Here is a 27,881-nt window from a genome sequence, read left to right on the forward strand (position 1 = left end):
AGAGTTTTGTAATCTAGCCATTAACAACCAGTTGGGGCTTCTTTGAGGTATAGAGCTAGGGAGAAGGTATGTCGGCCCTGGCTTGGTAGAGAAGGGGGTGAAACATTCTGGTGAAAGTGAATATAGGTACAAACCAGTTGTGCCAGGGACAGATAGTTTCTTTGTGTGGCTTGAACTTAAGTTCGAGGAAGACTTCAGAAACTTGAACTTTTAAACTCAGGTTCAAGAGGAGCAACGAAATTGCAAATTCCATAGGCATGGGATATGTCTTACATAGTAAGTGTCTTTGCAGCTGGTAAGGTATTGTTTTACCCTTGGTGGGCACTCAATAAATGTTCATTGAATTGGATTGAATTTTCCAAAGATAAGAATGAAGTTGGTGGAAAGCCCCAATTTGGGTATTTTTCAGTCTGTTTTCTCTATATAATTCTGTGATTCCAGGAAGGCTAGGAGGCAAGAGAGACATCAAGTTTGAAGATCAGAGAGATTCACTGTGGCTGTTATATTACATGAAACATAAAGGAATTCTGGTGAGAGATGAGGCTGGAAAAGTATATGGGAGACAAGTCATGTAGAGTCTCTTCAGTTGGTTAAGGCAATTGGACTTCATCCTAAAAGCAGAGTGGAGCCACAGAAGGATTTTTAGTGAGGGGTTTGAAATCCTTAGATACATATTTGAAAGATCCATGGGTATAGCATAACAATGGATTGGAAGCAGTCAAGTAGGGACAGGAGAACCAGTTGGTAGACATCTCAAATTTAGATGATGCTTTTAACCTGTACTAGGTTTGTAGCAGTGAGAGTGGGGAAACATGGATGGATTCAAGAGAGGGAACTGACAGTTCTTGAAATTGATTGGATGTGAGGGACCTTGGGTGAGGAGGAGCAAAGAGTAAGGGCAGATTCCAAGGTCTCTGATTTGGGCCATGTTAGAAGGTGCCATCAATATGACAGAGAACAGCACAAAAGAGAAGGGTATTGGGAGGTGATAGAAAAGGTGATGAATTCAGTTTTTTACATGTGGAGTCAGGAGTTTGTGGGATGTCCTAGAGATGTGTAGCTGGCAGTTGGACGAATGGGAGACAGCGAGAGAGAGCACGAGTGGTAGGGGCAGAGGCAGAGGGAAAAGCAGAGGCCCCACCGAGTAGGGAGCTTATCCAGCCACTACTGTGTGAATGATATAGCCCAAGGTCATTGGTCTGTTTTGTTTAAACATATCTAGGTTCTGCTCTCTCTGAGGACTTTGCCTATGCCAGAGTGGATGAGAAGAAATCCCCATCACACACTGTACAGCTGCGCTAAAAGTAGCCAGTGGGGAAGTTGACCTATAAATACTGTGAGCACATTAAGGTAAGTACATTTTAAAAAGTCCTGTCTTTTGGCTATGTTCTAATGTGGTGATTGGTGGAAGTGGAACTGAAGAGTGACAGGGAAATATTAATGGAAGGTAACACACAGTCCTTTGGTCGTATAAAGAGCAATGGGCTATATCTGTTCCCAGAGGGAAAGTTTGATGAATAACAATCTCCATATACATTTTAAACATTCTGACAGTGATGTAATGGGTGCTACTTTTACTCTTTGGATAGCCCGTTCTCTTTTGCTCTGGCTGGATCTACTACTTCAAGTCTGTTTAGAGGGCCACCTAAGGGTACAATGGCAGAAGAATCATGACTCCTCTATTCCTATTATAGACTGTGGGTGCTGCAAAAGGCTGCTATAAGAAGCTGTAGGTGGGTGCTATAACATCAGGGACTGCTTTTCCTGCAGAGGAAAGAGCAAATCCAAGGTCTCAAGAAGGCGTGCTTTCCCCAAACATCGCACCCCCGGGTTGCTGATGAAGAGCTGATGATTCACATTTTAGAGGCCCCTCACCAGAACCCCCATCCTAACAGTACAAAATTTGAGTCAAGCTTGAACTTTGCTAAGAAAACATTTTTGCTCTTTTTAGTCTTAGCAGCACTGGCATCTAAAGACAGACTCTGTGGGAAGGCAGGACCTTCGTTACCTCCTCTCCAAGCTGTTGCAGGAATTTCAGATCTCTGCTTGCCAAAGCACTTTTATGGAGCTTAGTGGTTTTTGTTTTTTGTTTTGTTTTGTTTTGGGTGGGGGGAGGGAGTGCCTTTGGTGACTCACTCCCCTTCCTTTTCTGCTCCTCGATTTTTTCCTCCTAACTGCGGAGTCTGGATTGGGGGATCCTTGAGGTCCCCCAGGTCTAGTTTGGGTCTCCCTTAGTGGGCCCCAACAGCAGAGAGCTTGTCCTCAGCCAGGCCCTTCCCTGCTGGTCTCAACTGGCTCTAGGGGACTGCTCTATACTCGGACAAGGCAAGTCACGGTGGTATGTCAGTCTGTAGAAAGGGAGCTTGTTTTGAGCGGCAACACATGGGATGAGGCTTTTACAGTGAGAAAGCACATACCCTTTTGGGCGCTGAGAGGAAGATAAAGAGCCTCTAAGGGATCCAGAAATCAGAATGGTTAGTTGCTGCCTGGCCCTGCTGGTCTTTTGCCTGATTCCTTGGCCTTGCAAGTTTGTGTTCACCTGTGTGAAGAGGCTCCGGTTTACAGAAAGGGTATCTGAAGCAGACAAACCTAGCTCTGTTCCTTGGCCAGTTTGTGACTGAGTGAATTGTTGCACTTTCTACACCTCATTTTCTTAACTGTTAAGTGAGGATGTCTTATAGGCCTGCCATGAAGAGTAAATGACATAGCAAATACATAAAACAACAGTAGAGAGTCTGGCTTGTGGGGCGGGGGGCGGGGGGGGGGGGCATGTCCCTCTCTTCTCCCCAGTCCTCCTCCTCCTTATTTTTACCTTTTTTACCTTTGCTCACATTCTTCCCCGTCCTGGATCATTCCGTCCAAATTCAGCTCCCTCGCAATGCTCAGGGAGGTCCTCCTGTCTGTTACAGTGCTTTTGCTGTCCCAAGCGACAACACCTGGCTTCCCATTCTGGTAACTACCTTCTTTTTTTAACATTGTTTTGCTGCTTCTGCCCACCTAGACTGCTGCCCTCTGAGGGAAGGAATCGGTCAAACACTAGTTACCTTTTAATAATACCTGGTAAGAGGTCAGGTGCATAGAGAGGCCTAAGCAATATTTGAATGAATGAATGCAGAAAGTTACAGGGAAAATGAGGGGGCAGTGCGTGCTGTGGTTAAGGCCTGAATACTTAATAGCCTGCCTGGATTTGAATCCTGGTGCTCTCAATTATGAACTTCGAAACTTTGAGAATTGTTCAATCTCACTGTTCCTCAGTTTTCTCATCTGCATAATAATAGCAGTGGTAGAACTACTACCTCTCTCCTAGATTTGTTGTGAAGATTAAATAAGTTAGATTTGAAGTGTGGTTAGATCAGGGCCTGGCACACGATGCTATGTAAGGACCCACCATTATTTTAAAGAACATGAGTTTAGGATTAGACAAACCTGAGCTCAGAGCCTGTTCTACTGCTTACTGATTATGTGTCATTGGACAGAAGCTATTCAGTTTCTTTGTGCTCTAATTTTCTTATCTGCAAAATAGGGAGCATACATCTGCCTTATAACTTGTGAAGACAAAATTGAGGATAAGAGCCTAGAACACAGTATGTGCTTGATAACTGGTTGGTTACTAGAAGCCTGCTTCAGTGTGACTGCATGAAAAATCATTGTAAATCATTACAATCATAAATCATTAAACACCATTTAGGAAATCGAAGACTGGGGTTTGCCCTGACTGGGAATGATTGAAAGACGAGTGGAAACAGGGCTTGTGGGTGTATTGCAGGAGGTGTTAGGGAAGTCACTTTGTGCCAGTTGCTAGGCTGTATCACCAAAATCCTGTCCAAATTAGGTCATTAGAAATACATTTGGAAGGAGCTAGAGACTTTTGCCCATGTGAAATTCCAACACAGGTCCATGCAAGTCACCTTTCTGTGTATCTTTGATTATGTAAGGTATTTCTTATGTTTTGTCCTTACGTAGCCAGCTGTGTTATTGTCATGGTGACGCTATAGGTGTGAGTGAATGAGATGTGCCATCCTCTGCCAGCCAAGCGGTTCTGTGATTCTCGGTTTCCGAGAAGGTGAAATTTCCAGCTCAGAACTTGTGTATCTGAAGGATGCCACTTGGCACCCTTCTTCTGAAGCCAAGTTGGGACTGAGTGAGACCTAATGTCTAGGGTTCAGTGTATTGATAACTCTCTACCAAGATCTCATTTGTTGCTGAGTGATGTTTTAGGCGCCAACAGGATCTATGTCCCCTTGACTTCTGCCAGCACTTCGGGGCTGACTGCTCTCTACCGTTGTGGGGGTAGAGGGGATCTGAGTGGTTTCAGTCAGGAGCCTCACTAGGTTCATTGGCCTTGCAGGGAGGACTGGGGATGGGAGGGGGGAAAGCAAAGGAGAGGCAGGCAGGGTGGCCTTGACTCTTTTCCCAGGTGTCTTTGCTGTGTTTGAACCACAGGACTAGGGATTTAAACTTCTCCACCATATGGATCTGCATTTAGATTGCGTGATGCAACCTTCTCACATCCCTTTCCTCTCTCTATCTTTCTGCTGCCTCTTCGTTTGAATTTAATGCCAAGTTCTGCAATGCAATAGGGTCTTTGGAAAAGAGATGTAATATATTTCTACCTCGTATTATGAATTTGTTGCATATTTGGAGTCTCATTTCACCACCTCATCAGCATCCTGTGGCTTCATGAGTAGTGTCAGCAGTTGGTTTCAAATATCAAGATAAAAGCACCTACTTTCTTTTTTCATTACCACAAAGTTCTTTATTATTATAGCCTTATTTTCACTATATTCAGATGGGAGAACTCTTGATTAACTTCATTTTGCAGAATAAAATTCAGATATGGGAAAGCTCAAAAAAGGCAGTTAATTACATTCAGGTGATGGGCCTGGCTACACCAGTTCATTAGTATCAACCTGGCTGTGCACTTGAGTTTTAAGAAGTATGATGCCCCGGTCTCACCTAAGCTAATGACAACTGGCAGTCCATTAAGGAGGTGTGACGGCAAGGATATTTTAGTCTTTTCAGATGAATCTACTGGGTAAATATGGTTGAGATTGCTGCCGAATTTACTAAGAGGGCAAGATGTCATTCTCACTGTTGGAATTAGGAAATTATGGGAATGGTTGTAAAACACATTTCAAAAAATATACCTGATAATGTTAAATTAAAACTTGTTTTTGCTCTTCTTTTCAAACCAATGAGCATTTTGTTTATGAAGGTTTTTGGATAGCAACAGGTACAAGGGTTTGTCTTTATGTTTTTCATTTTAAAGATTAAAGCTTCAGGGTATTAGGACTAGAAATGCTCATGATTTGTTTCATCAGAACCTTATTGAATATATTGGTGTGTCCTGTGCTAACCCCCTTGCGTGCTGTGTTGGCAGACGACTGTGCTAACCTTAGTGATTTCCAGTGAGGTCGAGCAGAGTCCCCCCAGGGGACTATTCAGAGTCACATTCCCAGAGTAAGCCTTTTTCAAACTATACCCCATATCACATCCCCCAGCCTCCCCATTCTAAGGGTCTTAGTTAAGTACTACTACAGTAGTCAGCCTTGGTAATTGATGGGAGTGAGAGCAGACATTAGGTTGAGATCCACTTTTCTTAAAAATTTCTGTGACACTATATAAAGTATGGTATATTTTAGCCTTGACTTTAGAGCTTTATGTGGAAATGTCAGAGTAGCTGTTGCAAAAAAGCTGGGATTGGAACATTTTTGCATTTTGTCTGAAAGTTTGATGTATCTGTAGTTGGGATTCTGTCCCTTTTAGGAATAGAGTTTAGAGCAAAAAGGAAACCATTCTGTGTAAGATTTGCCCTAAAATGGCACCTCAGACTGGCCGAGTCCCTCTTGAACCACTTTGAGATTCTTCAAGTTTCTAGCTTGGCTGGATTGTTTTTGGAGCCAAAGAGACTTCTAATCATTAGCATTGGTGAGTTGTTGCTCATTAGCATTTGTGTGAACCAACAAAGGGTGTGAAACCCTAGCTTGTGGTGGGGGGAGGGTGAGAAGGATTGTTTCTCCTTGGATTAATACCAGAGTTATTTCCCTTGGTGCAGATCCATTCTTCTCTGTGTGGGAATGTTTAATGTTCATACTGTTAGGTGTGAGTCTCATTCAGAGAACTTATATTAACTACATATTTTGCTCAGCTTATATTAAAAAACCCACAAACCCAACAAAATACTCTTTGTCATGATGGTTTGCTCGGAAATTTGAAAAGGCATTCTGCTGTATGAGAGCTTTTCCTGTGGTGCAGGTCCACCGTCATTCAAGCAAAGAGTTAACTGAGGCCAGAGACGCTTCTCTGGCAGCCTGCAGGCTTTGTGCAGGAGCCAAGTTGGGGGCTGGGAGAAGCTGATATTCATTTGTTTGTGTATGAAGCTTTCATTCTCAAAGTCTTAGACATCACATACCAGGAAAGATGATTGTGAAAAGCAGGGACAAACTCAAGTGTTTCCTGGCTGTTCTGGTTGCCTCTGACACATTTAAATCTGCCTGACAGTGTTTGCCACTTGGTTGTATAAACAGGATTTTCTTCTCCAGTGGTTAGTGGGGGTTAATTATTAATGTCCAGCAGTTCTCATAAATCCTGTTATGTGAGCCCATATGTTACATGAGTCGTGAAGTACAACCTTTAGTTTGCACATCTTCAGCCCTCCCTTTCCATTGCACCATATGTAAGCTTTACCCCTGGAGTTATGTAGCTTCAGGTGATGGAATGGGCTTCGATTCTGAGAAACTTTGTGGAAGGGTTGTGCAAGAGGCCTAACTAGAAATGTCTCCCAGGACCCTGGAAGCTCCGGTCACTTCCTTCTTCTCCCTGTGGCCAGCTCCTGGGGTCTGAATATGGCAACAGCACCCCCTAGTGTGTGACAGGGCAAGGATGGGCTCCTGGTTAACGCGATGAGGAAGGAAGGGCTCTGTCTTCACAGAGTGAGCTGTGGGAAATCGGCGGCTTGCATTCATTTAACTCTACGGTTGAGCCTACATGTGCAACAGCAGCATGTCTTCTAGGTTTTGATAGCTGAGAAAGGAAGATAGAGACAGCAGGAAGATAGGGATTTAGATTATCTTACAAAGACATGAAAGCTAAGGAGAGCCCCAGGAGTGTATCAGGAGGTCACTAGGGAAGGGAGCTATTCCTAAGAACAACTTGCCATTCTCCCAAAGAATTCAAAGCTTGGCCTCCTGCGTGGAGAGGAGGATGGATAGGGCCTGGCCACAAAGGCTTTCCATTGCTGACTGACACTGGGCCTGCAGAGGGGCCAAAGCCACCTTTTAGAGTAAAACTGAAATTCCAAGTCCTCCAACAGCCGCTTAAAGGCTACTTACTAGTGTATAAATATGATCAATGGGTGTTACCTGACAACAGAGTTTTGGTCAAAGGAACTAGACTTAAGTACAGGGAGTGAACGGAGGGTAGAGATGGATTACAGAGAGAAGGGAAGAGGGATGCTTCCTTCATTTTGTTCATCTAACAAATATTTATTGTGGGGCTGCTATTCAGTGTCGGTTTCTGTTGTAGGTATTTGGGGTACAGATGGGAATAAAACAGAGTCCCTGCCCTCTTGAAGCTTATATTCTTTACATTTGCCAAGGGGCAGGTTACCACAGCTCAGTTCTCTATGCTGACATTTTAAAATGTGATTTCTTTCCAGGCAGAATGTGTTCTGAGAACATGGAAAGTATCTACTCCTCAAAATTGTGTCTGCTCCAAGTTTTCTGAAAACTCTAGCTCGAACCCCTTGTTCATTAAAGATGCGTTTTCTGAGAGAACTAACAACGAAGCCGGTGGCCTTGGCCCTGTGCTTATTGTCTGGTGAAAATGAACAACATAACAAGACTCCGAGGGCCCAGGATACTGAGGGTAGATTTGTAACTCTGGCAAAGTGTGGTCTCGGGGAGTTCGTTTTTCAGGGCCAGGGTTTCCTCATCTGTAGCAGCAGCCACATTCATTCCTGTGTCAGATCCTTTCAGCTCTCTACTTTGCACGGCAGACAGCATCTGGGAGAGCACAGAGCATGAGCACCCCTGAGAACACTGGATAATCATTTGAGGGTGGGAGCAGGACCAGATTAGACACTGAAAAAAAAAAAAAAAAAAAAGAGGGGGAGTGTGGAGGAGTGTGGTTTGACAATCAAATTTGGGCTATTTAAAGAATGTTTCTGGGGCATTTATTCCTGGGTCCAATTTCTGACTAGAAAATGTCTAAAAGGGAGGGTGGTGGTTGTGGATGTGGTTGTTGCAGATTTTGGGGGAGGTGCAATTACTTATACTTTTATAGGTCAGTTAAGTTTTGAAAATTATCTACAGAACTCCTGGTCATCGATTGTATACCTGAGCTGTATCCGCTGCTGTTAAGAGCTTTGTGGGGTGGATTTTCTTATTTCATAGTGTTTTCCCTTTAACTCTCCTGTTTAGGATAGAAGTCAAGTTCCATAGGCTGATAGTCTTTGAATCCTAGAGAGCAAGTGACCTACTTACTTACTATTGTGTCTGAAATATTCAATTAGAGTGCATTTCAGGAAATACTTTTTCAGCTTGAAATATGATTTCACTTTTGTGAAAACAGACTGCAGTAGAGAGATACCTTTTGGTTTTCTTGGCTATTCTCCTGACCTACTACTGTATGGTAACTAGACACTTATGTGCCTTCTCTCCTTGGAACAAGGCAACGTAAAGGCCACTGGCTTCTTTAGAAATGATAATACATAACTATTATCTACCTTTATAAACACATGTGATGAAGATTAATGAAAACTTTGATAGGGTTCAGAAACTTTTTAAAAAATGCGTGAGTTAATGTGCTGGGCTTTCTAACAGCTAGAACATGTTGATCCTGGTGTTTGGAGTTTTTTGGTTAGGCTTTCCTGACTTTGTGGTCCTTCTCTTTGTGAAGAATTTCAGCCTCTCAGTGAAGAGCAAAGCACTGTGTAAACAGGATTCAGGGATGGAATGTGGGTGGGGCTTTTTGTTTGCAAAATTTCCTCTTTCACAAGGCCAGCTTTTAAAGAAATAAGACCAGGGACCTAATGAAAGGCAGAAACCTTGGGTGGCTCTGGAGTTTTCGATGTGTGTGTTCTGCCCTCTGCTGGAAAAGGATCACCAAGCTGGGAAAGCTGACGGGCAAAGCTAGGGAGTCTGTGCATTCCTGGCCCCTCCATCTCTTTCCCAGGGCTGGGCAGAGTACAGCAAAGCTCATGAAATGCCATGATGCACTTGGATTTCTGATGGATGATCTTCATTCACAAGGTCCTACAGGGATTTCCTCACCAGTTGCTGAGGTTGGGGCCGGCTGCCTCAGTCTCAGACTGCTGTGGGAGCCTGTATCACAGCATCCTCTGGCCTCATTCCTCGGGATACAGGGTGTGTTGACCAGGCTTGCCTTGAGGTTCTTTTCACTGGCTTTAAGTGAAAACAAAACAAAATTTTAGATCCAACATAGGGGCCAGGGTGGCTTGTTTCATTGTGATGTCAGTACAAGAGGGCCAACTGACCTACTGAGGAAAGGAATGCCCTTTTTTCCTGAGGTTATAATCTCTTTATTTTCCAGTGCTAAAAGCTCTTTTACAAAATGATGGTAATAGTTGAGGGTTATCACCTTAAGCATATATTTGCTCACCAAAAGAAAAAGCAACTGTAGGTCAGTTCCCTAATTCTTTAAAAACATTTTCTTGTCTATGAAATCCCAATGCCTGGGCAAATGTGGTTTTGCTATTCCCTGTGGTCTCACCTTTCCCTTCATGTGACAGTTTAAGTGGAAAAGTGGGGTCAACAATCCTCAATTATAACTTCCATATTATCCCTGGCAAATTCTCCATGGATTTTTCCATGCCGTGACCCACATAGAAACGCAAAAATAATAGTGTGGTAGAATGAGGATAGTGTCTCTTCATTAACTGGGTCGCTACTTTATAGATGAATTTTTGTCTGTAGTGAATGCTTGGCCTGGTTTCACACCCCTTTGGATCATTTTCTTTCTCTGGAGTTCTGGATGGAATGTGACCTTCCTGGCTGGATATGTATGTGGAACTCCCATGGGGAACACTTAGATTTTTGGCAGTCAGACCCTCCAGGCAACTGGGACAGGATGTGGAGGTCTAGCCTCCCTGTTTCTTACAGTATCTCAGAGGCATACAATACTTTTGATAGATTTTTAAATGGGAATATGACATTTTATATCTATGATTAGTTAAAAGAGTCTAGTAACTGAAGTAATGGAATTGGCTTTCTTTTTCATTAAAGGTTATAATTACAGAAAAGTAAATTTTTTCCCAAATGTTTTAAAAGTTTTAATTCAAATAAAATGATAAAGCTTAAAGAAAACAAAGTGGAGCTACTCTGATTGAGGCAGGCTTGGTACATGCCTCTGTGGGATCTGAATTGAAAATTGCTAGTGTAGAAAAACTGAATTGAAATTTATTTTTGAGAAGATATTTTAAGAGGGCAGATAGTTGAGATCTGAGTAAGTGGAGGCCGACAAAATCAGTTTGTGCTTAGGCCAGAACACGTGGTATCTTCACTGGAAATAGATGTTCCCAGAGAATAAACTTTTTTGTATATTTATCTGTTGATAACAACTGCTTCTGAACGAGCAAGGGCATTCAGGATTGCAAGTTGTGAGTTTCATTTGGACACACACAGAGACTTATGAACTAAGGGCCATGTGAAGAAGGTGGAAAAATCCTCTCCAGTTAAATTATCATGGTCCAGATTGTTAGAAATATATCCAAGAAGTGATTTCATAAAACTTTGGAAACTTGGCTGAAAACACTGGCAGATCTGTATCATCTGGTAAATATTTAGGACTTTGTGTATTTTATCTTCAAGGAAACGCAGTACACTGTAGAAATTACTTTCTTCACCAAAAACAACAAAACACTGCAAGATTGTTAGCTTTTGAATGAGAATTTTGGTAAGAGAATAATAAGTTTTTTTCCTGGGGGGTGGGGATGAGGTTTTACTTCTGATATAATTAGTTCACTTAAAATTCTCATCTGGACATATGGTAGCTTCATTTTTCATTGTCTGGTAGGATTTTTTGCTTTTTTGTTTGCTTATTTGTTTTCTTGACTGGAACCCCTGGATGGCTCAGCGGTTGAACGTCTGCCTTTGGCCCAGGGCATGATCCTGGAGACCTGGGATCGAGTCCCACATCAGGCTCCCTATGTGGGGCCTGCTTCTCCCTCTGCCTCTGTCTCTGCCTCTCTCTCTCTGTCTCTGTGTCTCACATGAATAAATAAATAAATAAATCTTTAAAAAAATTTGTAAGAATTTCAGATTTCATCATTATCTACATCTTAAAATCTCAATATGTAACTGAATGGTAGTTGAAAATATGAATTCTCCTATGTCTTAGGAGACTTAGAAAGCAAAAAGTTGGAGTTCAGAGAAAGAATACTCCCAAAAGGGAGCAATCAAACATCAAGGCCCTGTCCTGGTTTCCTCAAGTCATAAGGGTCTTGGGGTGTCTGGGTGGCTCAGTAAGTTAAGCATCTGACTCTTGATTTCAGCTTGGGTCATGATCTCAGGGTCATGAGTTTGAGCCCCATGTTGGGTTGGGCATGGAGCCTGCTTATGATTCTCTCTCTTCCTCTCCTTATGCCCCTCCCTGCCCAGCTCACCTCTCTTTCTCTAACCCCCCCCCAAAAAAAACCTTCTTGTATTTCATTCTCAATGGGGTTCACACGTTGATCTCATTTGTTTTTCAAATATACATTAATATAAATGGATATAGTAATCATGCACCTGTGATTCAACTTGGGAAACAGTCAAAGATGAGGAGTTCCTTTTCCTTCCCTTTTCTGTAATTCATTTTTCTGTTGATAATTAGGATAATATAGATGTCAACCACTAACTATATGCCAAGTACTTTACCTGTATTATCTCATTATTTCTTGTGAGGTAGGTATTTACCTTGGGTTTTTTTTTTTTTTTTTTTTTTTCAGATGGGAAATAATGACTTATAGAGATTAAAAAGCTTGCCAGGATTTATACAGTTAGTAAGTGGCAGAACTGGAACAGATCCAGCTCTGACTTCATGATCCATGTTTGAAACCATTACACCATACTACCTCTCAAGTAATATGCTACTGAGAAAGCAGCTTCCACAGGCCATTTGAACTCAGCTCTCTGTCTCTGGGCTCCCAGCCCAGTTACACTCCTTTATGTCCAGCATACAGAGTAGTTAAGGAGTTGATTTAGACCTCCCAAGAAAATGTTCTGGAGAGGAAACAGGGTCTTGCTCTCTAGTTAGGGTCAGCTGTCACTGGTAAGACCATCTCTAAGATGTTTTAAAACAATAAGAGACACTGTACATGAATATAAGGTCTGTGTAAAGGCCCAGTAGACAGCAACTCAGTAATTGCTCAACCCTAAGCAGGCGAGCGGGAGGCCTCAAACTGGGCATGCCTACCCAGTATGTAGGCAGGCATCATCTCAGTCTTTATTCCCATCCCAGCCTCTTCCCCTTTCTGTTGACTTGGGCAGAATCCCAACTTTTCCTTACAAAAGATCAAAACTAAGACTTCTTGGCTGCCTAAATCAGATCGTCACTGGAGTTTGGCCGTCTCTCAGAAAAGACAGGCTGGGTTGGCCTGAACTTTCCTCCCTTGCATTCCAGGAAATTAAAACTCCACTGAAGGACCTTAAAACCAACAACTGTCTCCTTCATACCATTGTTATGGCTTTGACTCCAAAACTGTACCTGATTGCTGAGTAAATGGCAGCTTTGGGGATACTGTCCAGATTCCCCAGCTTTTAATACATTTATCTCTAGAAACCTAAACTTTGTCTTTCAGACCCTAGGCCTATATAAATTAAATTGTTTTGGGTACAGTTTATTCTAAAATAACCTTTTGGATTGCTATTTGTTTGGTGTTTTCCCAAATTTTTACTTAATTTCTAGTTAGTTAACATATAGTGTAATATTAATTTCAGGAGTAGAATTTAGTGGCTCATCACTTACATACAGCACCTCGTGCTCATCATAACAAGTACACACCTTAACGCCCATCACCCAATTACCCCTTCTCCCCGCCCACCTCCCTCCATCAACCCTTTGTTCTCTTTCATTAAGAGTATCTTATGGTTTGCTTCTCCCTCCCCGCCCCGTCCCCCCCCCCACCGCTTTCAAATCCTAATAGTTATCTTTGTTATTTTGATGACTATGAAATTTCTAGAAGAAATGTTTTTGTAGGACACATGTATTTTGGATCTTGTTTGTTGCAAAATTTACTTTAAGGAAGGTGCTTTAAATGCCTGATGGTACTATTGCTTTAGAAGGAAAAAAGATATCTAAGCTCTCCATTTCTCCTTTAATTTTGGTTCTGTGAGCTAGTGAGATTTAACTTCACTTTCTCTTCTTCCTCAAAAATTCAAATATTTCAGCTACTCACAACAAAATATCACAAGTGCCTTAGGAATTTTAGAGGAGGAAGGGTGTGGTCAAAATCCTGCCTTCTTTCTCCTAAACACAGTCAAACAGAATCTATTTACTTTGTAATTCACCACAGAAAAAATGACCTTCATTTTAGCTGCTGCATATTAAGATTATGATTTCTGACATTCCATTCATTACAACAAAAGCCCATTATTGTAAATATCTGGCCTCACATGTTTGTTATAATGCTGTGTTTCCTCTTCTGCTTCCCAAGAGGGAAGTAGTGTCACTCATATCTGGCAAATGGAAAGAGTTAAATAGATCAACTGTGACTCATCTACCAACTCAGCCCTGGCCCCAGGCAGCAGGTAGTTCTTCTGATCTTTCACTAAACTGAGAGTTTTACAGGAAAAAGCCCTTGAGGAAGGCAGTTTAAGTGATTTGGGAATTCTGTAAGCAGCATGCAGGTAAGCCAGAGGATAATCCTTTCACACCCTAAGACTTTATAAAATAGTGCTGGAACCAGATGTACAGGAGACCCCAAATTTGCAATGTCTGTAGTGCACATATTGTCTAATCATGAGCTACAGAAGTATAGTTGGTGATGTCTTGCCTATGTCTTAACCCTGAACTAAAAGAGAATGAGAGACTCTGCACTTAGCAGGTTTTCATATGATGTCGAAGAAAACCATGTCCCCTTGCAGAGAGCACTTCCTTTTGGAAGAGAACCTCTAACCCTGCAGAGCCTGGAGTAATAAAGATAGGAAATACAAAGACCCCCTAGGGGGTCATTGGAAATGATAGTGAGTGGGGCCACTCCTGCTTCTGCTTCTTGGTTCCCAGACTCATGAGCTCTTCCTACGGAAATACAGCACCATATAGATTTATTACCTGTCCTGCATCTTGGACAATGTCATCCCATTCTTGCAGAGAATTGCTTCCAAGCTTGTATTTCAGCTATACCTTCAACTAGAACATTCCAGTGTTCTATCAGGCTAGTGGCTTCTGGCTGGTGCAGTATGTGATATAACCAATGTAGTCCATGGTTATGAATCCACTCCACATGTCCTTCATTATGAAATGCATTCCTTGGTCGCGTGCCATGTTCTGTGAAATTCCATGTCTTTGGAATAGGTATACTGTGATCCCTGGATAGTGGTGCTGTTTGAGATTCTGCAGATAGTAAAGCAAACCCATCCTCAGAACATGTGTATACTCCTATTAAATCATTGATCCTGGAAAAGGTATAGTGTCAACTTACCACCAAGTGACTAGTTGGTCTCCTTGAGGAATAGTGCCATATAGGATGCTGAACATTAGTCTCTGAGGTTGGAAATTCAGAGATGGAAGTACTAGATTGACCCTGATAAGTTGGAATCATGTTTTGGGCCCCAGTGTAGCCTTCATCTCTGCCACTGTGGGCATGCATATGTTCAAGGTGGCTAATGATAAAGGTCGACTCACATCAACTGCCAAGTAATTTCGCCTATTTAATTGTTTAGTGCCTATTCCATGGTGGATGTTTTCTGATGGGCATTAACATGTAACACAAAAATCTTCACACTTCATGGTCATAACTATAAGTCCATTCACATGGATCTTTTTGTCTCTGATTTTCTGGTATCTTTTCCTTCTAGTCTCTGATCAGCCCAAGTGCCCCTCTAGCCTTTCCAGTTATTGCAGTAATTTTATTCTTCTAGTTTCTGTGCTGCTACCTGGTCTCTATTGTTTTTGGGGCCCATCAGCCCTGTCACTATCAGCAAGTCAAGTTTTGTGACTGTCTCTGGTACAATACGCTCTGGCCTACAGAGGAGAGCCACCACTAAAGTTCTTAGTGATGCTGGTTTCTTTCTCACTAGCAAATTCGTGCTAGCCTTTGTAAATGAAATCTCTCTTCACACCTCCATGAAATATAATCCTCTGGTGGGCCATTTAGCATCATAGAATGCCAAATATGATACAGAGGTGGCTTACCACCTTGTTAGGAGTCGGCACATCCCCCATGCAGAGAGTTCCTACAGAGGGCCTCTCTGCCATAGGTAGCATGTGCCACTTTCAAGAGTGGTGCTACTTCCCTCCAGTATGCCTACTTTCCTTAGCATAGGCTATAGTCTTCTCCAGGTTTCTAGGGGCTGCACTAAGAGCAAGTTTGCTCCTTCCCTGAGGTCCTTGCCAGAGTGTTAAATCTCACATCCCAAGAAAGTGCCTCTAAGTCAATTTACTCTTGCTTATACAGTCTTGTTTTTTTTTTTTTTTTTTTTTTTATTTTTTATTTATTTATGATAGTCACAGAGAGAGAGAGGCAGAGACACAGGCAGAGGGAGAAGCAGGCTCCATGCACCGGGAGCCTGACGTGGGATTCGATCCCGGGTCTCCAGGATCGCGCCCTGGGCCAAAGGCAGGCGCCAAACCGCTGCGCCACCCAGGGATCCCGCTTATACAGTCTTGTATTATTCCTGCCTTGATTAAGCACCCTTAAAATCCAGCCATAGAGGTCCTCCTCTGGGCTGTCAGCACATGCTGACTAAGTCTTATAACTCCTCTCTTATCAGTCCTAGCTTGTCAGATTATGCTGGAATTTATCCCTAGTTACTAGTTTAACAGCCAGGGGACAAGGTGGGGCCACTCCTGAAGGTGGCATGTGCTGCCCTTGGCTGAGAGGCCTCTGCAGTGTCTGTCTGCATGGGGCATGTGCAAACTCCTAACAAGAGTGGTGGGCCATCTCTGCAGGGGAGTCTGTAGAACCATAATCCTTAGAGACTTTAACCCAACTGACCCCCTATGGGTCCCAGGTTTTTCCAGCTAAGAGTTTTGTATAATAGACCTGTCTTGAATAAGCATTTGTTTTTGAAGCTTTATAATTATGTAGTCCTGGGTTTGCTCCTCAGTTGTGCCACTCTTCTAGCATGAAAGAAAAGGTCCTCTTTGTAAACCACCAAAAAGATTTTCTAATTTTTTTAAAGATTTTATTTATTTATTCATGAGAGAGAAAGAGAGGCAGAGGGAGAAGCAGGTTCCACACAGGGAGCCCAATGCAGGACTCAATCCCGGGACTCCAGGATCACACCCTGGGCTGAAGGCGGCGCTAAACCGCTGAGCCACCCAGGGATCCCCCAAGATTTTCTAATTTTTATATTTAGTCTTTATTATTAGATGCTGTCCAGTTGTCCATTATCCCTCTGCAGGGCAATACTACTTAATAATAATCGACCAATCTACTGTCCTTTTTTATGCATTGTTCCCTCCTTACCCTTCAAATGTCTCAATCTTACCGGCAAGGGTATTCGCCTCCATTGGGATGTGTTCCCACATTTCTATCAGTAAGCTCTTTAGTAGCTTTCCAGCCCCCTTGTGCCAGGGACTATCCATGCCCTACAACCACTTGGCATGTGTTCTTCTTTGTCAGATGAGAGGTGGATGGTCCAGTTCAAAAATCCTATCTTACTGCCTGCTTTCTCAACCCAGTCTTTACTAATTATGTCAGTTTATGTTCTCTGGATGTAGATACCAAGATGGAATTTGGAGTGCAAGGGACTTAAAGGGAGAGGTACTTGTGAAGGATAAAGGGTAGTGAGAGCGGGAGTATGAGGGAGAGGCTTTGGATGACACCGTCAATCTGAAGCCTGTCAAAAGAGAGAAGGAAGAAAGGAGGAAAGGGTAGGAAGAACCTGAGACTCAGCATAGCTCTGAGAAGATCTCAGCAGGCAAATAAGGAACCAGAGTAAAGGCTACACTTAGGGGCATCCTGCCCTAGCAGGAATGGCCCCACTCTGGAACCCCTGCTGTGTAATTACTGGCTGAGCATGGTGCAGGGAGCTCATGACCTTGGTCTGAATGATGCCTGGAAGCCTGGAGGTGTGTCTGCTGGAGATTGGCAGCTAACTACATGCTGTAAAGCAGGGAGATCTGAATGGCCTTGCCATGGCTGCCACCCCCATTTCTCTGTCTCTAGTCTTCCCTATCTTACTGGTGACAACTCCTATTTTTAGGTCAAAATCACGGACTCCTCATTTATTCTTTTGTTATGTTCCCCAGCAACCTAACCTGTGGCCAAACCTTCAATTCCTATCTAGAATCTGATTACCTCTCTTTATCTTCACTACTTTTCCTTGATGTGAAGAGGCACAGGGAGAAGATGGCAATGTACAAGGCATAGAACACCTGAAGCTACTAGAAGCTAAGAGAGAGAGAACAGATCCTTGCCCAGGCCTTCAGAGGGGAAGCATGGCCCTGCTGACATTTTGATCCCAGACTTCTGGCCTCCAGAACTGTGAGGCAATAAGTTCCTTTTAGTTAAGCCACCCAGTTTGTGGTTCTTTGTCATGGCAGCCCTAGCAAATAAATACAGATATCATCTCTCATTTGGATTACCTCAAGAGCCTCCCTATTGATCTGTTTGCTTCAGCCTCTTCCAACAGAGGAACAAGAAGGATCTTGTTTAGTGTAAGTCAGATTATGTGACTCCTTGGATCAAAAATCATCCAGGATTTCCATTTTAGAGTAAAAGCCAGAGTGTTTACATAGGCCCAGATAATATGTGTTCCACCCTGTCCTGCCTGTTTCTCTGATGTCCTTTCCTCTTGCCCATCCTGCTCTAGCTGCCTACCTTTAATCCTCAAGGAGGCCAGACTCTTGCCCCATAAGGGCTTTTGTATAATTTGACTACCCTTCCTCCAAATGCCTGCTTAGCTCATTCTCTCACTTTTTTCACTTTGTTCAGATGTCACCTTCTTAAGGAAGCCTACTCTGACCACCTTGCTTACAATCACAATCATTCCTCCCATGTACCTGATTCCTTTTAACCTACTCTATTTTGTTCTTTTCTATGGTAATTATTACTTACTATAGGGTATAGATTATTATAATTATTTCTTATCACCTGTCTCCTTCCACTAGAATGTTAGGCTGTGGGGGAAAGATAGATCTTTGTTTTATTTTCTGATGTATCTCAAGAAATATAACAGGGCCTGGTTCTTGGAAGATGCTTCGTGTTTGCTGGGGGGAGTGGGGGGAGGGTGGGGGAGTGGGGGAGTGGATAGGAGGAAGGATTTGGCTTTCCTGGATAGGAAACAGATAGAATGTTAAACTCCATAGGCTGGTAGCACAATAAATCTCTCCACAATTTAATATCTGGTTTGAATCTTGTACCCAGAACTACCAATCTTCATTCTCTTAGGAGATATAAGAAACATTCTGCATCAGATATAGTGTCAAGGAGGAATCATGTTCGGTTTGTGCCTTCAAGGACTTCAAGTCTTGTGGCTAGAGGCAGGCAAATGCATGTTATAGATTATCTTTTTTGTCATAATTCCCCCCTTTTTTATATAAAAGTAAAGGAAGGGGTACTTGGAGGTGTTAACAGGACCAGGAAGATTTATTGTGCTTCATTTAATCCAAGCAGGCTGTTTTTGAAGGGAAGTTGAACCGTATGTCAGGTATCACATGTAGGATTTAAAATCTCCCCTCCTCTGTCCTGTATCTAACTAAACAGTATAGATTTCTCATGAAAAAAATGTCATTATCTGGAATATAATGATTATTATTTTAAAATGCAGAGATGTTTCTATTAATGAAAAAGTATGGTCATTATGCATGTTTCTGACTAATCCTAACTACCTCCAGGCCAATTTCATGAAAATTTGTAAATAAAGAGTGCTGCTGACAGATTTATGCAAAAAGAAGACTTTAGAGATTTTATTTATTTATTTAACCGAGAAAGAGAGAGCACGAGAAAGGGAGAGCACAAGCAGGGGGAACAGCAGGCAGATTGAGAGGGAGAAGCAGGCTCCCCACTGAGCAGGGAGCTCCACGTGGGGCCCAATCCCAGGACCCTAGGATCATGGCCTGAGCCAAAGGCAGATGCATAACCAACTGAGCCACTCAGGTGCCCCAAAATGAAGGATTCATCTAAGGTTGGTGAATGCAGTGAAAAAAATGAATTCGATAGTCACCTATTCATAGTCTTATGAATAAGATAATAAGTATTTATAGTCTTATTTGACTTTTAATTCTCTAAAATTGCTTTTTATGATCTGTCAAAAGATATAACATTTAAAAAGTGGATCTATGACTGAGAGTTTTGATCTATGAGCTTTGAGTTTTGTTTAATTTAATTAAAAAAATAAAATAGTTCTTCATGTTTTGTCTTTGATGTGACCTAGAAATCTTGAGTGCTGTCTCAAGGGAAAAACAGTATTTTGGGTGCATGTCTGTATTTCTGCTATCATTTCCTCATTTATTCATGTTTGCTGAGTACCTACTGCATACTAGTCTAGATTGTGAAGTTGAGTATTCTCTCCATTTTATGCAGCTCAGAGTTCTCAGATATCTCCTGAGCAAGACAGAAATATAAGGAATTGTCTGTCTTGTATTAATTGCAATGACTTTGAGGGAAATTGCTTTATATTTCTTTTGGCTAAAAATTCTTCTGCAAGAGGGAAAAAGCCTTGTACATAATTGAATGAGAAGAAGACTAAACATTGTCAAGAGTTCAGGGTTTAAGAAAAGCACCTGTATTTCCACCTGTAAATGATATATATTATTTGTTTTAAAGTGTCAGCTTCTCCATTTTTATTAATTTCTATTTTTTTCCTCAAAAGAACTGCTACCTTTTTCCTTAGTGTGATAATTTTCATTGATGTTCTTTTCCTTTCTTCTCCAAAATAATTTTTTAAAAAGTTTTATTTCCTTCTCTTATCATTTTGTGACATTTCCACATTTATTTTCTATTTTCCAACTAGGTTTTGAAAAGCTCTAAAAGCTCACCTCAACATTTCCCTGAGCAAATCAAGTTATTCTTAGATTATACCCCTACTCCCTAGCCTTTTTTTTTTTTTTTTTTTTGGTTTTCCTCTTCTTTGGCCTTTCTCTTCAAAGACATCCTCTTATTGTTTCTTTCTTTTCTCTGAAATCAATAGATTTCAAAGAGCTGTTCAGTTCATATTTATGTTCCTCAGGAAGATTCTTTACTCAGAAAACTTTCTTCTTTCACATTTCTGGAAGTTTGAGTCCTATCTTGTTCTCCTTTGACCTTTTTGTCTTCTTCCTGGAAGACACAAAACCTTCTTTCTTTTCTTTTTATTTATTTTAAGATTGATTTATTTGAGAGAGAGGCAGAGAGCATGTGGGGGGGGGAGGGGCAGAGGGTAAGGGAGAGAGTATGTCAAGCAGACTCTATACTGAGCATGGAGTCTGATGCAGGGCTTGGTTCCACGACCCATGAGATCATGACCTGAGCCAAAAATCACAAATTGGAGGCTTAACTGACTGAGCCACCCAGGTGCCCTAAAACCTTCTTCATTTTGAATTGTCTTTGGTTTATTGATAGAGTGATTCCAAGACAGAATGTCAGAGATTTTCCCTTTTACTCTAGGAAGATGCTGCCAACATCTTCCTTGTCAGGGCCTCTGGGAGGTTCATTTTTCCAAGTTCTATTTTCTAGTTTTCCTTTGGGAGTATATAAACGTTACTTCTGTGGTTCTCCAATGTTTGCTTTCTCTTTCAGGGGGCTCTAGATGCCTTAGTCCATATTCTCAGGTTAGACAGGCTCACTTATTTAAGTACCACATTCAAAGTGTGCCTGGCTGACTTAGTTGATAGAGCATGTGACTCTTGATCTTGGGGTCATGAGCTTGTATTGGGCATAGAGATTACTGAAAAATTAAGTACCACTTTCTGGATGGAACTAGTGTGTATTATGCTAAGTGAAATAAGTCATGTGAATTTAAGAAACAAAACAGATATACATAGGGGAAGGGAAGGAAAAATAAAATAAAGTAAAAACAGAGAGAGGAAGGCAAACCATAAGAGACTATATAGTTAAGAGAACAAACTGAGGGTTGAGGGGAGGTGGGTAGGGGGATGGGCTAAATGGGTGATTGGCATCAAGGAGGGCACTTGTTGTGACAAACACTGGGTATTGTATGTAAGTGATGAATCACTAAATTCTATTCCTGAAAGCAATACTACATTATATGTTAACTAAGTTGAATTTAAATAAAAATTTGGAAGAAAAAAATACACCCTGAAACAACAAAAAACTGTAGAATTAACCAATAAAAATTCTTAGTTTGAAAAAAAAATTAAGTACCACATTCAAAATGTCAAAAAATCAAAATCAGCTGGTCTCGGGTTGTTTATTTTTTTCCATTTATTTATCTGAGTTAGGCAATTTACCTTCTTCTAGTTAAACTCAATCTCTTAAGCTTCCCTGTAGTTTAATTTTTTAAGAGTTTTTATTCAGACCCAGTTAACATATAATGTAATATTAGTTTCAAGTGGACAATACAGTGATTCAGCACTTCCACATATCATCTGGTACTCATTACATCATGTGCACTTCTTAATTCCCACCACCTATTTGACTCATCCTCCCACCTACCTCCCCTCTGGTAACATCAGTTTTTTATAGTTAGGAGTTTATTTCTTAGTCTCTCTTTCTTCCCCCCTTTGCTTATTTGCTTTGTTTCCTAAGTTCCACATATGAGTGAAAGATCACATGGTATCTGTCTTTATCTGACTGACTTCCTTCACTTGGGATAATACTCTCTGGCTGCAGCCATGCCATTGCAAATGGCATTCATTCTTTTTTATGGTTGAGTAATATCCCGTTGTATATATACACCACATCTTCTTTATCCATTTATCAGCTGATGGACACTTGGATTGTTTCCATAATTTGGCTATTGTAGTAATGCTACTATAAACATCAGGGTACATGTATCCCTTTGAATTAGTATTTTTGTATTCTTTGGGTAAGTACTTTGTAGTACAATTATTGGATTGTTGGTGGTTCTATTTTTAACTTTTTGGGGAAATTCACACCTACTGTTTACATGTTTAATTAAAATTTTCTCTCCAGATTCTTTTCCAACTTTTTAGCACGCCAAAACATTACAACGATGTCTTTAGACAGTTTAAATGTTCACAATAGGTAAATCCAGAGAACAGAAAGCAGAATAGTAGTTGTCTGTGGCTGAGGTGGAAATAAAGGTGGCACACAGATGGGCAATAACTGCTAACAGGCACAGGACTTCTTTTTGGGCTGATGAGAATGTTTTAAAACTGACTGTTTTAATAATAATAATAGTTGCACATATTTGAGTATACTGAAAACCAATGAATTGTACATTTAAATGGGTGAATTGTGTGGTACGTGAATTATACCTCAAAGCTGTTATTAAAATAAAGATAATTTTATTTATTTTATTATTTTAAAAAAAGATTTTATTTATTTATTCATGAGAGACACAGAGAGAGAGAGAGAGAGAGAGAGGCCAGACATAGGCAGAGGGAGAAGCAGGCGCCATGCAGGGAGGTTAGGTTTATTCCTAGGTATCTTATGCTTTTGGGTGCAATTGTAAATGGGATTGACTCCTTAATTTCTCTTTCTTCAGTCTCATTGTTAGTGTATAGAAATGCCACTGATTTCTGGGCATTGATTTTGTATCCTGCCATGCTACCAAATTGCTGTATGAGTTCTAGCAATCTTGGGGTGGAGGCTTTTGGGTTTTCTATGTAGAGTATCATGTCATCGGCGAAGAGGGAGAGTTTGACTTCTTCTTTGCCAATTTGAATGCCTTTAATGTCTTTTTGTTGTCTGATTGCTGAGGCTAGGACTTCCAGTACTATGTTGAATAGCAGTGGTGAGAGTGGACATCCCTGTCATGTTCCTGATCTTAGGGGAAAGGCTCCCAGTGCTTCCCCAATGAGAATGATATTTGCTGTGGGCTTTTCGTAGATGGCTTTTAAGATGTTGAGGAATGTTCCCTCTATCCCTACACTCTGAAGAGTTTTGATCAGGAATGGATGCTGTATTTTGTCAAATGCTTTCTCTGCATCTAATGAGAGGATCATATGGTTCTTGGTTATTCTCTTGCTGATATGATGAATCACATTGATTGTTTTATGAGTGTTGAACCAGCCTTGTGTCCCGGGGATAAATCCTGCTTGGTCATGGTGAATAATTTTCTTTTCTTTTTTTTTTTATGAATTAATTTTTTATTGGTGTTCAATTTACCAACATACAGAATAACACCCAGTGCTCATCCCATCAAGTGCCCCCCTCAATGCCCGTCACCCATTCACCCCCACCCCCCGCCCTCCTCCCCTTCTACCACCCCTAGTTCGTTTCCCAGAGTTAGGAGTCTTTATATTCTGTCTCCCTTTCTGATATTTCCCACACATTTCTTCTCCCTTCCCTTATATTCCCTTTCACTATTATTTATATTCCCCAAATGAATGAGAACATACAATGTTTGTCCTCCGATTGATTTACTTCACTCAGCATAATACCCTCCAGTTCCATCCACGTCGAAGCAAATGGTGGGTATTTGTTGTTTCTAATGGCTGAGGAATATTCCATTGTATACATAAACCACATCTTCTTTATCCATCATCTTTCCATGGACACTGAGGCTCCTTCCACAGTTTGGCTATTGTGGACATTGCTGCTATAAACATCCGGGTGCAGGTGTCCTGGCGTTTCATTGCATCTGAATCTTTGGGGTAAATCCCCAACAGTGCAATTGCTGGGTTGTAGGGCAGGTCTATTTTTAACTCTTTGAGGAACCTCCACACAGTTTTCCAGAGTGGCTGCACCAGTTCACATTCCCACCCACAGTGCAGGAGGGTTCCCTTTTCTCCGCATCCCCTCCAACATTTGTGGTTTCCTGCCTTGTTAATGTTCCCCATTCTCACTGGTGTGAGGTGGTATCTCATTGTGGTTTTGATTTGTATTTCCCTGATGGCAAGTGATGCAGAGCATTTTCTCATATGCATGTTGGCCATGTCTATGTCTTCCTCTGTGAGATTTCTCTTCATGTCTTTTGCCCATTTCATGATTGGATTGTTTGTTTCTTTGGTGTTGAGTTTAATAAGTTCTTTATAGATCTTGGAAACTAGCCCTTTATCTGATATGTCATTTGCAAATATCTTCTCCCATTCTGTAGGTTGTCTTTTAGTTTTGTTGACTGTATCCTTTGCTGTGCAAAAGCTTCTTATCTTGATGAAGTCCCAATACTTCATTTTTGCTTTTGTTTCTTTTGCCTTCATGGATGTATCTTGCAAGAAGTTACTGTGGCTGAGTTCAAAAAGGGTGTTGCCTGTATTCTCCTCTAGGATTTTGATGGACTCTTGTCTCACATTTAGATCTTTCATCCATTTTGAGTTTATCTTTGTGTATGGTGAAAGAGAGTGGTCTAGTTTCATTCTTCTGCATGTGGATGAGAGGACTGTTTCTGATTCTTTCTTTTGAGGTGAGGTTTTCCTTCTAGTCATTTTGCTCTGTGCAGAGTGGCCAAAAGCAAGTAGTATTGGGAAAAGGAGAAAAAGAGAGGAGAGAAAGAAGGAAAGAAAAAAGAAAAAGAAAAAAGAAAAAAGGAAGAAAAAAAGGAAAAAAGAGAAGAAAAAGAGAAAGAAAAAGAAAAAAAGGGGGGAAAAAAGGGTGGGGGAAGCAATCAGAAATCAAAAAGAAAAAAAAAAAAAAACCACGGGGGAGTATCTTCTGATTCTGTGTACTTTAAGTCCCTTGACTTCCCCTGGAACTTGTCCTTCTAGCTGCTCTTCTGGGGGAGGGGCCTGTTGTGCTGATTCTCAGGTGTTAGCACTTGGGGGAGCTGCTGTGCCCCTGCCTGGTGCAGGGCTCAGTGGGGGGTGTTTACCCCGTGAGGCCCCAGGAGGAACAACCGCAGTGGCGGGGCCAGCTCTGCAGCCCTGGAGTCAGCCCCCGCAGTAGCTCCGTTGCTCTCCGTCTGCAGGGCCTGGAGGCTCAGGGCGGGGCCGCTGATCTGCTCAGCTGGTGCAGGAGCGTCCTCGCTGTCCTGGGCCCTCCCGGCCTCTGCCTGTCCCGGGGGGAGGCCGGATCCTGGGCTGTGTCCCGGCGCCCTGTGCTCCGGAGCCTGCGCTGTTGGATTCGCGCTCCCGGGCCGCAGCCCCCTCCGCGGAGCCGCCCCCGAGTCCCCCCGAGCCCCCCCGAGCTGCTCCCGCCCCGCAGCCCCCTCCGCGGAGCCGCCCCCGAGCCCCCCCGAGCCGCTCCCGCCCCGCAGCCCCCTCCGCGGAGCCGCCCCCGAGCCCCCCCCCCCCCGAGCTGCTCCGGGTCCCGCCGTGCGCGCTGCAGCCCTTAGGGAGCTCGGCGCACTCTCTGGGGCGCAGGTGTCTGTTAGTGTCCCCGGGAGCCCGAGGGCATCCCCGCCCTCCTGGGTCCTGCTCCAACTCCCCGCGAGCCCCTTTCCGCCCGGGAAGGTCGGTGCAGCTCCTGCTTCTCCGGGACGGGGCTCTCCTGTCCTGGGGACACTCGCCCCGGCCTCAGCCCGGCTCCTCGCGGGGCCCCTCCCCCTTGGAGGCCTTTTGTTTCTTTATTTCTTTTTCCCCATCTTCCTACCTGGATAGAAGCGCGAACTCTTCTCACTGTAGCATTCCAACTGTTTCCTCTTTAATTCTCAAACTGAATTTGTAGATTTTCAGGATGATTTGAAGGTTATCTAGGTAATTTGGTGGGGACAGGTGACTTGCAGACCCTACTCTTCCGCCATCCTGCCCCTCCTCTGCTTCCTATAATTTTCAAAATAAATCCAGGGGTCCCTGGGTGGCTCAGTGGTTTAGTGCCTGCCGTTGGCCGGGGTCATGATCCCGGAGACCCAGGATCGAGTCCCACATCTGGCTCCCTGCATGGAGCCTGCTTCTCCCTCTGCCTATGTCTCTGCCTCTCTCTCTCTCTCTGTGTCTCTCATGAATAAATAAATAAAATCTTTAAAAAAAAAAAACAAAACAACAGTAACAAAATAAATCCAGATGTGCTTCCTCCTTAGGAGAGACAAAGCTAAGCGCTTCCCATTTTTGAAACAGTAAACATTGTTTAGGTGGTTATGTTTACATGTTTAATTAAAACAGTTAAATTTATGATTTTTACTACATATTTCAAATATATGCAAAAATAGAATAGTTTAATGAAGCCCAGCATTCCCATCACCTGGCTTCAGTAATTATCAACTCATGGACAATCTTGTTTCATGTACCTACTTCTATTCCCACCCTCCTAATAATTATTTTAAAGTAAATCTTAGATATTCATTTCATCTGTAAAGATTTCCATGTTAAGCATTCTTTGTTTTTAATAAACATAACACCAATAGCATATCTAAGCATTAATTATATTAACAATAATTAAACAATATTAGAACTAGTGGTCAATACCATCTAGTATCTCATATTTACACATTTCCTTATCTGATTAAATATAGCACTTTGTTAAAACCAGGATCCATATAGATTTTTAAAAAGATTTTATTTATCTATTTTGAAGACAGAGTGTGTGTGAGCCAGGGGAGGGGCAGAAGGAGAGAGAGAGGGAGAATCTCAAGAAGACTCCATGCCCAACATGGGACTGGACCTCACAACTGAGATCATGATACTAGCTGAAATCAAGAGTTGGATGCTCAACTGACTGAGCCACCCAGACACCTGACAAATAAATAAGGTTTAATCATTGCAGTTATATTTCTTAAATTTCTTTTAATCTATGGTTTCACTTCCAACTTTTCTTTTTCCCTTTCAGTCTTTTTTGTTGTTGAAGTAATCAGTAGTTTCCCATAATCTTTATTTTGCTGATTGCCTTTTCATGGTGTTGATGAATGTGCCTCTCTGCACACTGTTTTTCCTATAAATTTGCGGTTAAATTTAGTGGTTGATTAGATTAAATATTTGACAGGTTGTTGTGTTGGGTACTCCAGTTGGGGCTACATAATGGCTGGTAGTCTCCCTTTGGAGAGGTTAGCAACCACTGACAGTTATTTTCCAAATACATTAATTCATAAAGCATTCCAAAAGGGGATATTCTACTTTTACTTCTATATTTGGAAATACTATCTGGAATACTTCCAGCTTACAGAAAATCTTCCCCTCAGCAACCACTAGGGTTCTCTGAGGTATAGTTCATAATGGAAAGGCAGGAAAGATGCTTGAATTTTTTCCTTTTATTTATCAGTTTTGAAGATAGGAAGTGATTCCCTAGTATGCTCCAGTGATGACTAGCACTTTTTAGTATCATTGTGAACTTACAGATTTAAACACGTGATATATTTAATCCATTGCAGGTATTATCCTTATTGGCACCTAAATTTTCCCATTATTTGGCCAGTGGGAGTATTCAGGCTGGCTCCTGGGTCCTCTAGATACAACTCTAGTAGTGTTTGATGACTTCTTTTTGGTATAACAAATTGTTCTGGGCTCATCTTTTACATTTGCTGCTCCAGAACTGAGTCTGCTATTTCTCCAAGCAGCCCTGAGGTATTTTAGAGATAACTACCAGAGTACCACAGGTGCATATTGTTTCCATTTTGGTCATTATTTCTAGATCTTTTCAGTGGACAGATATAGGAAATATTTAAGATAAATTATGAATTAATACTGATACTTTTAATTCAAAAAATTGGGTTTTTACTTAGTTTCATTGATTATATATCCATGCCTCCTTTCCCTTATATTGTAGTCTCTGTCCTTAAAAC

The 27,881-nt window shown here is 41.9% G+C and overlaps 1 protein-coding gene across 1 annotated transcript in view; it reads left to right on the plus strand.

The window, feature by feature from the left end:
* Positions 1-1,250: 1,250 nt before the first annotated feature.
* The window catches only part of AKAP6 (A-kinase anchoring protein 6), a 539,834-nt gene continuing 513,203 nt past the window's right edge, over positions 1,251-27,881 (plus strand). The window contains exon 1 of the mRNA XM_025443999.3: positions 1,251-1,350. The gene's annotated coding sequence lies outside the window, so the exon portion shown is untranslated. The remainder of the gene's footprint in view (positions 1,351-27,881) is intronic.

The sequence above is a fragment of the Canis lupus genome, chromosome 8, assembly GCF_003254725.2.
Source record: "Canis lupus dingo isolate Sandy chromosome 8, ASM325472v2, whole genome shotgun sequence".
In the NCBI taxonomy this organism is placed as follows: Eukaryota; Metazoa; Chordata; class Mammalia; order Carnivora; family Canidae; genus Canis; species Canis lupus.